Consider the following 12,834-nt stretch of genomic DNA (forward strand, 5'->3'; position numbering starts at 1 on the left):
ATGTGCTCTCCACTTGGTTCTTTGTAGAACCTCCCTCCAAGCTGTTTGTAGATCACCCTTATCAAATACGAGTCCTACAGAAAACTCTGCTTGCACTGGAAAGACTCAACACACGTGAGCTTCCTCTGATACCTAGAAGCATTCTGGCTACCTGGTTGGATTGCATTTCCTCACTGGTCTGGTTGCTTGGCCTCAGTCCTGCCCAGAATTCCTGTCCAGGTGAAGACAAGGGGCCAGCTACCACCACCACTAGATTGGCTCTTATCTCAGCACTGGCTCACAGACTAACAATACTGGGGCTGGTTCATGTCTGTGAAAAAGAACTGAAGAATTTACCCAGAAAGCACGGGTACTGTCATCACATTATGGAAAACAATACAAATATGAGAAGGTATGAAATAGACAAAAAGCAGGGTCGCATGTGATGTTGACTTATTTTTGTTGTATAGGCAGCAAGTGTTGACTGCTACAGGAGAGGGATAGGGTATACTAGACAAGCATTGGCAGGAAGACAATCAGAGTCTGACATACGAATTGGACTGAGAAGGCAGATAAAGGCTGCAGAAATAGAAAATCTCCAAATACACTCATGTAACATGGAGTGGAATGTCAATATCGGAGGTGGTCTAGTTTGTGTCGTAAATATCGGTTATATCCAAATTCAGTGACACTTGGTTTGTGGTAAGAGCCATCACTTCATTCGACTTCTTTACTTTGCTTTAGTGCTCTCATCAGCACCAGATGGTTACTTCATTTGGGGGGCCATTTTTCACAAAGAAACACAACTTGCTACAGAGAGTAAGAACTTGAGTTCTGGCTTAGACCTGGGTTGAAGTGCTAGCTCCTCCATTGACTAACTGGGTGACCTTGAGCAGATTACCTAATCTATCCATGCCTCATTTTCCTTCTCCATGAAATGAAATACTTCCCATGAAACTCTTAGCCCACACTGCTTGGTCCACAGTAAACATTCAAAAGTGGCTATTTCTATGGCTATTTCTGAGAACTGCTGTGTGGAAGACAATTAGTGGAGAAGAACACATTGAGATTTCTAGGCTGGGTGGTTGGATAGACTCAGTCACTGATGACCTAATGGGTTTTATCCACACACCTGTGGTTAGAAGTTGTGGCTTAGAAAAATTACAAATTATCATAAATGAGGAACCACCAGAGTCGTGCACGATGATTTGAAACTTTACTTGTCGAAATCTGCCAGGGGCAAACGTCTATGATACTTTCTTCTCCTCCGTTCCTTGGAAAGAACAGCTGGACACCAGGCTGCATGTGCTCGTAAACAATTACTAAATTACCCTGTAAACTTGTCTTCTGCAAGCAGGATGGACTTGGTTCTTCTAACGTTTCCTGAGCATGGTTTTGATTTTCCATCTCTTTAATCATCTCTGTGGCTCTTTTGTGAACCTCCTCCAAGTTCTCCGTGTCCTTCAATTTGCTCTGGAGCACCTAATTGCTCAAAGTTCTCAGCTAAAAGTTTTCACAGCACAGAGTATAACTGTACCATTTCTAGATGCCCTGCCGTATTCATGCACACAGGTCTGCCTTCTAAAATCTGCTTTATGCTGTGGAGTTATAATAACACCCTACCTTCGTACAACAAAGTCTTTTTCAAAGGACTTTCTTACCTGTAATTTCCTTTGATCTACATTTCAGCCTAGTGAGCTAGGTATAATCATTTCCCCTTTTCAGATGAGGAAACTGAGATTCCGAAGGATTTGGAGGCTTTCCGGAGGTCACAGAGGCAGAAATGTTATGGCTGGGACCGGGTCTTAGGACTCTGGTCACTAATTCCAATGTTCTTTCCACCGCATCCAGGCTCACGACTATGAACAATTTGTAAAGTACACGGTCATCTAAATAATTTTCTGCTCTACTTCCTGTGAGCTCTTTTTTTCCACTGTAGTTGGGTTGGTTTGATTAATTTCTCCACCAAACCTTTCTGTAATCCTTCAGTACTTTGACCGCTGTGTGCTGGGGCTGAGTGGTCCGTTGGTGAGAGTAGCTCCCTGCTGATGTGTCCCATGAGTAAGGGCTTTCTAGAGGGGCTTATGGAGATATTGAATTTCTCTTCAGCGCAATTTCAAAGTTACTGATATAGAGTTTTACTCCTAATGGTCCATGTTGCCACGAGACCCTTTGACCTATAGGGTTCTTCGCTTACTGTTTCCATTAAAAAGGATTTATTTATTTTTTTGTGGCCAGGGGTGGGGAGAAGGGGATTCCAAACCCTCCCCAGTGCACTGTGCTCTTGTAAGTCCAGGGTGCCTGGAGCACTTCCTGGGCAAGGATGCCTTCTCACATATGGGACCAAATTTCTGCGGAGGATGAATCTGTCAGGTTCAAGGTCAAGGCCCACCTCTTAATGTTCATGTAGATTGTTTTCCCACCCTCGAGGAGTGATAGATACTGAATGCTAAATACAAACTAACTACTAAAGAGGTAAGCACAATTCATAATTCTGGACCTAGAAATCCTGATTTACATTCCATCATTGAGGAAGGATTTAAAAAAAGCTTGCTCACCTATATGTTGGGTATTTAAAAAATAAACTCACTGACTCTTTGACTGAATTACTGAGTCAATTAAACTGTTTTAAATGTACTCCCACACCCATTTGCAGCAACAGGTAAAGAGGATCTTTTTAAATAAAAATGCGGAGGCAGGGAAATTGACAGTAAAGATTAGAGAAAGAGAATGGTAACAACTCGCAGTGTCTCCCAGCCATGGCTGCACGTGAGAATCGGCTAGATGGGGGATGGAGGTGTAACAAACAATCCGATTTCTGCAGCGCCTGCCATTCTGATTTAATTGGTTGAGTCGGAGCCCTGCATCAATTTTATTAAAAGTTCCTCAGATGACTTAAAGGAGCCATGGTTGAGATGCAATAATAAAGGAAAGAGAGGAGACTGAAGCCTGAGGATCACTGCAGGCAAATGCCTCCTATTACATGGCTTGGGTTTGCCTTGATGTTGGGAACCAATAGAAGGCCTAGGACTGTACCTGACAGGGGTGGGGAGTGTAGGAATGCTCATTATCATGAGGAACCTTGGATCGATGACCTAGCCACATCTTCTAGTGCCACGTGATCCCGCCGGACTTCTCTGTTGCCCAGCAGGCCTGGGGTGGGAGAGCCCCTGGGTCTAGTGCCAACTGATTTCTAGTATCCTCTGGGAAGCTTTTCCTCAATGAACTTGATCATCAGAATTTCCTGGGTTGCTTGTTAAATATAAATATGCCCAAACTCTTACCCAGGAGAATCTGATTCATGAGTTCTGGAATGGGGCACTGGTCTATACAGTAAAAAGTGCTCTGGGTCAGTCTTAGGGCAGGCAAGTTTAGGAAATTTGGAATACAGGAGATTCAGTTGAGGAGCTCAGTGGAAATACGGATTTCCCAAGACCACCCAAAATCAGATTTACTAGGCCTAGATTGAGGCCCAGGAATCTTCATTTTAACCATTTTCCTGTACTCCTCAAGTGGGTCTCATGCAGGTGATTCTTTGTTCAGTTTTAGAAATGCTGCCCCAGAAGAGAACTGCTATGTTTTAAGGGTTTCCTCTGTGCCTGATCCCGTCCAAGCTGTTCTAAGTCTTTGAGCACACGTACTCCCTGTCTTAGCCTTCTGTCCTTTCAGGCGTGTCCAGGACCCATGCTGCCCCTCGGTGCCCAGCTGGTGTTGGGGGTCCCTGATAACCACACTCTCAGCCTCCTTCGTCTTCTTATTGTCACACGTTGCCAAGGTACCCTTAGTTCTCATGACCAAACCTGACAACATTATGTACCTCTTCTAGACAGTTGAGGCAAAAAGGAAATTACGTTCGTATATAGATCTTATAATTTAAAAAATGGTACCATGTTGATTCTCTCAAAGTGAACATTGTTCCTCTCTAACATTATATTCAAAAGGTAAATTTACTATGTGGATTCAGGATTAAAGGACAATAGTAACATAATGTCTTCAGGACTGGTTTTCTAGAAGCTGCGAAAACGTATACGATGGGGTTTTATACATCAACCCTTAAGAGAGGGTGGTGGTACAATAGTGATTCACAATAAAGCCGTAACAGTCAAAATATGTTAGGCCACACATATCATGTAATCCAATTCTAAATGGGTTTAAAGACATTTATTGACTCAAGAAATTGAAAAGTCCAACATTCTAGTAAGTTTCAGGAGTGCTTTGATCAGCTCCCCGGCTCTGTGTCTCCGAGCTCACTTTGGCTTTGCCCTTCTCTGGTGGTTGGTTTCATTCTCAGTTTGGATTTTCTCAGAGTAGGAATGGTTGCAGCAGCTCCTGGCTTTCCATGTCCAAGTCACGCCTTCCCAGAGGAAGAGAGAATTCCTCTTCCTTCAACCTTTAAACAAAATCCTGGAGATCCCGATGACTAACTTAGCTTCAGGTTCATCTCCGAACCAATAATTAAACTGACTGGCACAGGGCAACCAGGGTCCACCCTGGAGATGGGGTAGAGTGATAATCGTCATTACTGAAATTGGGATGACAAGGAACAGATGCTTGGAAGGAAACCAACAGTGTCCGTTACAAAAGCAATCTATTTTATTCTACTATAACTGAGTATAAATAAGACTTTGTTTCCTGGGTGTGTTGTCTTCTATTTTTCTACTTTAATAGAGGATGAGGAGTGCCTTAGAATGGGGTCAAAATTATCTCTCTAAATGCCTGAACTAAAAGTAATTGGTTGAGACCTCAGCTTTTCATGTCACACAGCATGGAAGACCAGCCAGTTCCAACGGAGTGGCTGAACCAGTTGTGTATAGAAGCTCTGGCTCCTTCAGTCTTATGGGCCTAATCATAATAATTGCTACCATCTATTACTGTTATGCTAATTATTTTCCACAAGTTATCCTATTGACTTTTCACAGGGTAGATAAGTAATGGAGGTTCAACGGAATTAAGAAACTTGCCCAAGGTCACACAGCTGGTGAAAGCCTGGGCAAGACTGGTCTGGGACCCAGGTATACCTGCTTCCAGGAAAGAGAAGCCCATGTTCTTCCCTTTCTGTGCTCCTCTTAGGAAGCTGTAAAACAGGATACAGGAAGAATTATTCATCCTTCTTGCTACCTGATCACCTATTTCCTTGTCTCTGAAGGAGGAATAAAAACACACGTCAGTTTCTTGTGGATTCAGCAAATGATGAGCATTTACGCATTTACAATTTAAGGAACTTTCATATAAAAAATAATAAAATATTAAAATGTTGAAGCAGTAGCAATGTTCTTAAGAGCCCAAGTCTGGAAACCAGCAAGAGTGTCTTGACAGCTATACAAGATGATGCTAACAGGCTGCTTCCCCTCATTGTCCTCAGAGAAAGTAGACACAGAAACAACACAACTGTAGTGGAGTTTTGAACACAGCTTTGTTCACTTGTTTGTTTTTAACATAGAAAGTGGGAGATGCTGGGCAAAGAAATGGTCAAGTAACAAGAACAGCTGACAAGTTTATGTAATTAGCAAGAGTGGGGTGTTAGTTATACATAAACAGGCTGGATGCAAAACCCTGGGGTTGGTCACCACTTTGGGGAACCCCACTGACTCACCCCCTTTTCAGTGGAAAAAATCCCGCCAGCCCAGGGTGCATGAATCCTCTCCCATATCACATCGGCCCTCCTCCCTCCCCCTGCAAGTCTGCATTTCCTAGATAGTGGTACAGAAAATGGGATGAGCCAATTTAGCCTAATCGATTTGCAACTACTAATGGCTTTCGGTAGAGTGATTGGGGGAGAAAAGGCCTAATTCTCATTACCTTTTGAATGTGATATCTGCTTCTTAATGACTTGAGAGTTTAAAAAAAAAAAAAGAGTCTGCTTTACCTGTTTATTGAAGACTTTTCTTGTCAAAGTTTTCTCTCCCCAAGGAAAATGAGCTTTTGGGGGGAAGTGGAAGAGGAATGGGGGATCATTCTGGCATTTTCCAGAAGGCCTGGGGTGGTAAACGAAGAGTGTGAGCAATGGCCTTGGAGCATCTGGGCATCTTCCAGAGAAGGCAACCAGCTTGCAGATGGGCTGAGTGACTTCTAATTGCCACTAAAGCTAGAGAAAAGGAGGTACGTTCTGTCTTCTTCAATAAGTTATCTACTTTGTACAATATTTTTCCAGCAACAGTAGAACTTACCAAACAAATAAATTAATGTGTTGTTACCAGGCTGAGACATGGAGAAGCCAAGAAGCTGGGGTTGTGGCAGAGAGCACACAGGATATGATTTCAATGAGCCAGGAAACAGAGCTCTCATTTCAGAACATTGAGTCCCAGGAACTCCATTGACCATTGGTGAAGGGGCCATGTCTGGGGGCCGGGTAACGTTGTGAAGACATTGTATCAACACTTGGTATAATATGGCTATTGCATAATTTTTATAGAGTAAAAGTCAAGTTCTTAAATATTAAAACAGTATGGGTGGGAATTCCCTGGTGGTCCAATGTTTAGGACTCTGCGCTCACTGCCCAGGGCCCAGGTTTGATCCCTGGTCGAGGAACTAAGATCCTGCATGCCGTGGGGCGTGGCCAACCCCTCCCCAAACAAACAAACAAACAAAACAAAACAAAAAACAAAAAAAAAGAAAAACCCCAAAAAACAAAAAACCAGTACGGGCAAAATTACCTACAATATGTAGAGTTTTGAAAATGATCGTAAGTACTTGGCCTTATTTGAAAATGCTTGCCAAGGCCCTAGGGTTTCCTTAGGACATTAAAAAACAAAAGCAGAATCGAAAACTAACTTTATCATCTGTAGCATAATATTGTAAATGTGGCCTAAAATGGAGATTTCATGAAGCTTGGAAGCAACAGCCGAATCCCCAGCTCAATCCCTTGGGTCGTTCACTTTCCCTAGAAAAGAAGCGAGGTTAAACCTCCAGCTTAAGGCAGGGAGTCTTTACCACACCCTTCAGATTAAGCTGGAGTCAGCGAGCAAGGAGAGGTGTGACTCAGTGACTCAGACTCAAAGAGAAGAGGCTGCGCTTGACTGTCGGGCCTCTGAGCCAAGGCCTCTGCCGACAGCCTTCTTGGCACTGGCCACACCTGTGTCACAGCCTCATGGCCACTCAGAGAGGCTCTGGGACTTCTTGCCTGCTGTCCGTGCCAAACCCTGGCCGATAGAGTTTTTTCTTCTGACGTTTAATTTTGTCCATTGTGAAAGGGATATACACAGTCATCCTTTGGTCTCCTTGGGGGATTGGCTCCAGGCCCACCCCGCGGCTCCAAAGTCTGCAGCAGCTCGAGCCCCTTCCAATCGGCCCTCCGTATCTGCAGGTTCCACATCAGCTGATGTGGAGGGTCAACTGTGTACAACTTTAAAGAATTAGTTTCATTCATGCTTTTCTTTTTTAGTTGAAATATAGTTGACCCGATATTACATTAGTTTCAGGTGTACAACATAGCAATTCAATATTTTTATATATTATGCATCATACCCAGTTATTACAATCTGATTGATTATTTTCCCTGTGCTGTACTTACATCCCCATGAGTTACTTATTTTATAACTGGTATTTTGTACCCCTTCACCTATTTTGCCCTTCCCCTCCATGCCCCTCCCTTTTGCAACAACTAGTTTGTTCTCTGTATCTGAGAGTCTGTTTCTGTTTCATTTCCTCTTTTTTTTTTAGATTCCACGTATAAGTGAAAACAAGGGATATTTATCTTTCTCTTTCTGACTTATTTCACTCAGCAGAATACCCTCTAGGCCCATTCATGTTATTTCATTCATTCTTAATTGCCCTTTGGAAATGGTGGTGAGAATAGGAAGTATAGACAATCTCGTATAGCAGCTTGGACACACTTTTTAGCCTCAAAAAGGCTTGGCTTAATTCATGGCTTATTGGCTGTGTGATCTTAGGGAAGTCACTTAACTTCTCTGTGTCACTGACCCCCTGTGTATAAAATTGAAGGCTTGTACCAGATGGATTCCAAGTTCCCCTCTAGCTCTAAAAAGATCCTGATCCCAAACCAACAGAAGATACATTTTAGCCTGACACAGGTCTGCCCATTCCTGTTTCAATAAAAGATCTAGTTTTGCATTCATAAGAGTAACAAACGCTGTCTGTGCAGGAGGGAAAGATGGGGGGAAGTAGGGGTTCCAGTCTTCAAGACTGGAGAACATGAGGGACTTGTTAGAAAAAATGGGTTTCATACATTTTAATTTTTTCTTTTTAACATCTTTTTTTTTAATTTAAGCCAATAAATTCTATAACTTTGATGTAATTGACAAATTTCTTTTTTTTAACATCATTATCGGAGTATAATTGCTTTACATTGTTGTGTTAGTTTCTGCTGTATAACAAAGTGAATCAGCTATACGTATACATATATCCCCATAATTTTTCTGAATTCCTAGGAACACTAAGTCTTTAACCGATCTTTCTTGAAGGTTCACTTTTTTTCTTACAGAATCAATAATCTTAACTTCCTTTTTCTATCAATCCCGTATAGAAATCCAGAATTTCAAAACTCACAGATGAAGTTATTTCTAATTTCACTTCTTATTTACTAAATTGTGTTTTTCAAATCCACATTCTCACGTCCCTTTCCTCCTTCTCTCATCCCTCGATCAACATTTGAATGGCTAGAGACCACAGATTTAAGTATATTTTCTCTTATGCACCTCTGTGATTGTCTCCCCACTACTCACTTGGGTATTACAAGTGAGTAAGTTACAATCTGAACCTAAAAATCAGTTCATAATACTCGGACATTTATGCACTTCTAACTTACAGACATTTTACTTTCTATTTGGCCAATCGTAACTGACTGACACCAGAATCATTTAGTTTCCCGGGGAGTTTAGGGAAACTGCCTTCCCTGTAGCCAACTTATATGAGCTTGAGATGTATTTACATACACCTGAGATCTTACATGAATGCAGCATTTGGGGAAATTACAGACCATCACAGACTTAAAAAGGAAAAAACATAAATAGCCCATAGAACCTTGCTAACGAGTTCAGGTACCAGGCAGTTTCACCAAGTCCTTGCCAGTATTTGTGTCAATGCAGAGCAATGTGCTTCAGGAACATTTGTTCTGAATGACTGGTATTTCTGAAAGCAGATGCTATTGTAAAAATGCAGCTTAGGATAACTCCATTTATTTATCAATGCTTTCATGCAAAACAAATATTCAGTTAAAGATGGCATGCTTTGGGCTTCTTATTAGATCACAGAGGTACAAATATCACAGGGCTTTTATGTGTTTGTATGATCTGAACCAGCAAAGTTCTTTCCTCTGACCCTTAATTTTTAATACAAGCTTGTGTAAAGAAGCATACTAGCTCTCTCCACTGTTCTTACTCAATAACTGTTCTCGGGTTTGCATTCGTTGAATAAGTAGTAGGTTTACAGATCAAATAAAAATTTACAGACAAAAATAACCCACCAACCTTTCAAGATCCTGCTCTATACCATTGATGACGAGGAATGCTCGTTCCAAGCTGAGCTGCAGGAATGGGGATTGACAGGAACTATTCTGATGGTATAAACTCAGCCCAGCAGCTTCCCTGTCCAAGAGTCATTCCACTTTACAGTCCAGAAAGCTCTTTTTTAATAATGGAAGTGTTTGACTCCTAGGCTGGGATTTCAGCATTTAAAGAATATAATGGTTTGCATACTGTGCAGTGATTTGTAAAATGTGAATGTCGGCAAAAGCGGTGGTTACCCAGCATAACATTATCTTATTTTTAGTTACACAGTCAGTAAAACAGTTAGAAGTCTAAAATCACGGCCTAGCACTAAATGCATTACTACATTTTACCCATGCAGTCAGGGCCTGTCCTTTCAGTGAGACGATAGGAGAAAGCGGAGTGATTACTGGCAAATTAACACTTTCAATTTTAATAGAGAAGCAAAGCCTACATAAAAACATCGGGATTAGAATCTCTGCCAGTTAGATATTGTACAGCAGATGATGTGCATCTAAGCCACACTAATATACAACTGCATTTTATAATCAAAAGAACCCTTACTCATTAGTCAAGGGATAATATCTACCCACGTTGATGAAAGGAGTAACCAGCAAAATATTTTACTTTATAGCTTCTTAACATGGTTAATAGAATCATCTTGGCAATAACGGCAAGATATAATTGGCACTTAGAGAGCTGTGCTTGTTTTTGTTTCCTTCGTAAAAGCATGAAATAGTCTGTAACATTCCATCCCCTTTATCTTTAAAACCAACCTTTTCAGCTAGGTCAGTGATTTTCCTACAGCAAACTCAGAAAATATTAGGTTCCATCATATGGAATTGCTGACATTGACTCATTTGCCCACAAAAGAATGGCAATTTCATACAGTCTGAACACCCAAAGTGTTTTGTAAAAATGTGCACACAGAAACACAAGCAGGGGAGGGGGAAGGGTGAGCTGTGACAAAGCGAGAGAGTGGCGTGGACATATATACACTACCAAACGTCAAATAGCTAGCTAGCGGGAAGCAGCTGTAGAGCACAGGGAGATCAGCTCGGTGCTCTGTGACCACCTAGAGGGGTGGGATAGGGAGGGTGGGAGGGAGACGCAAGAGGGAGGAGATATGGGGATATATGTATATGTGCAACTGATTCACTTTGTTATAAAGCAGAAACTAACACACCATTGTAAAGCAATTATACTCCAATAAAGATGTTTTAAAAAAACCACTTTATTGCTGAAAAATGCTACCCATCACCTTAACCTTTAGCAAGTCGTAATACTTTTGCTCGTTGAGGAGCTTGCCTCGATGTTGATGGCTGCTGACTGATCAGGGTAGCGGTTGCTGAAGGTTGGGACGGCTGTGGCCATTTATTAAAATAAGACAACAATGAAAAAAAAAAAGAAATACAAGCACACATATATTTGGTGCTGATATATTTATTTGTTATAAAAATTGTGGATTTTGAAAGTAAATGTTTCCTGATTATTTTCCCCTACTGATCTTTCTTTGGTGGTCGTGTCTAAGACTTACCTGTGGGAAATGGTAGTTAACCCTTCCCCACATGCCCCATCTGCCATGCTCCCAAGCCACACTGTAATGAAGCAATTACCAATAAAACATGTTGCTAGTTGTTATAGTAAAATGGGAAGAAAAGTATCTTTGCTACATTTATTGATCTAAATGAAAACTTGCAAAAACAATCTCTTGACAAGTCCCCTAGACCCCTCTCCACTGTTCTTACAACCTGATTCAGCCGTTTAATTTAAATTCTTATAAGGAAATAAATGAGGTGCTGGTGCCTCTGTTTTCTTCAGCCACTGGCTTTCCTGCCACACCTAAGGCCTTGTCAGCACCTAGAGGGGCTCCAACTCCAAAATCTTAAATCCAGTCATCCCCTTTGATCGAAAACCTTGATCATTACCACTCAATCACTCTCTTGAAAGTCTTCTTTGAATCTGAAAAAGAATGGATATACGTATATGTATAACTGAATCACTTTGCTGTACGCCTGAAACTAACACAGCATTGTAAATCAACTATACTCCAATATAAAATAAAAATTAAATTTAAAAAGTCTTCTTTGAGATGTTCAGAGCCTCGACTCAACTTCTTTCATTCCCCATCATTTTTGCTGTTATAAAAAATATCAGTTAAAAATTGGATTTCCTAATTATTTGCTGCTAGTACACAGAAACGCAGTGAACCTTTTTAGTTACGTGGTATTCAGCAACTTGGCTAAATGTTAATGCCAGTAATTCACATGGGGATCTTATGGGGTTTATGATGAAGAAAAATAGTGATATTTTTTCCAATTTATTATATTCCTTTTGAATCTTTTCTTGTTTTACTTTCTTGCTGTACTGGTTAGGTACTCCAGTACAGTGGGGAGTAAAAGAGGTCATGGGTGTCTTTTGTCCTGATTTTAAAGCCAATGCTTTCAACATTTCACTATTAGGTATGATATTTATATTACTTTGGTTAAAGTCTCCTTATGAGCTTAAGGATGTTCCTGTCAAGTTTTAGTTTGCTAAATGTTTTTTTTTTTAGAATGTTCTTTTCCCATATAAATGTTGAGAAAAGCAAATTTCAAAGCAAAAAAAAGCTTCTTTCTTATAATCTTTTAAAGTGGAGTCTTAAATTAATAAATATTCTAACAAGAAACCAATTTTGCATTCCAGGTATATGTATATACCTGGGATTATGTACATACATACATTGTATTACATTGTATGTATACCTTACATACAATGTATGTAATGTATATATCTTGTTTAGGTTTTGCATCTATGTTCATGGGTGAGAGTTGCCTGTAACACTCCTTTCTTATAGGTTGATATTGTTGGTATTGAAGCAAGCATCCATCACAAAATGAAATGCATCGTGTTCCTATTTTTTTCTCTTTTCTGGCAGTTTGGATAAGATTGGAATAAGTTCTTTAAAAGTTTGCTGAACTTGCCTTGACCAAGTTGTTTTTGTGAGAAAATTTAGATTACATTAACGGTCAGAGAAATAATTTGGCTTTTCTAGTTCTTTCCAAGTTAGTTTTCATGAGTTAGATTTCTTTCTGTGAATGTCTCCAGTTCACCTAATTTTTGGAAATTTATTGGCCTGTTGTTCCTAATCTTATCTTTTTGGATTTTTGTAGTATCTGTATATTCACCCCAATAACGTTTCGTTATATAGTTTCTCTTGAGTAATCTTACAGGAGGTTGTCCATTTAACTAGTCTTATCCAAGAGCAACTTTTGGCTTTATTGATTTCTAGTGTTTGTCCTTTTCTTTTTGATTTCTGCTCTTTTTATTTTGCTTTCCTTCTACTTTCTTTACTTTGCTTTTCTTGTTTTTTATCTGACTTCTTAAGATGGATGCTTTGTGTATTTTCAGCCTTATTTTAAATATAAGCGAT

This window comes from Lagenorhynchus albirostris, chromosome 10 (assembly GCF_949774975.1).
Source record: "Lagenorhynchus albirostris chromosome 10, mLagAlb1.1, whole genome shotgun sequence".
Taxonomy (NCBI): Eukaryota; Metazoa; Chordata; class Mammalia; order Artiodactyla; family Delphinidae; genus Lagenorhynchus; species Lagenorhynchus albirostris.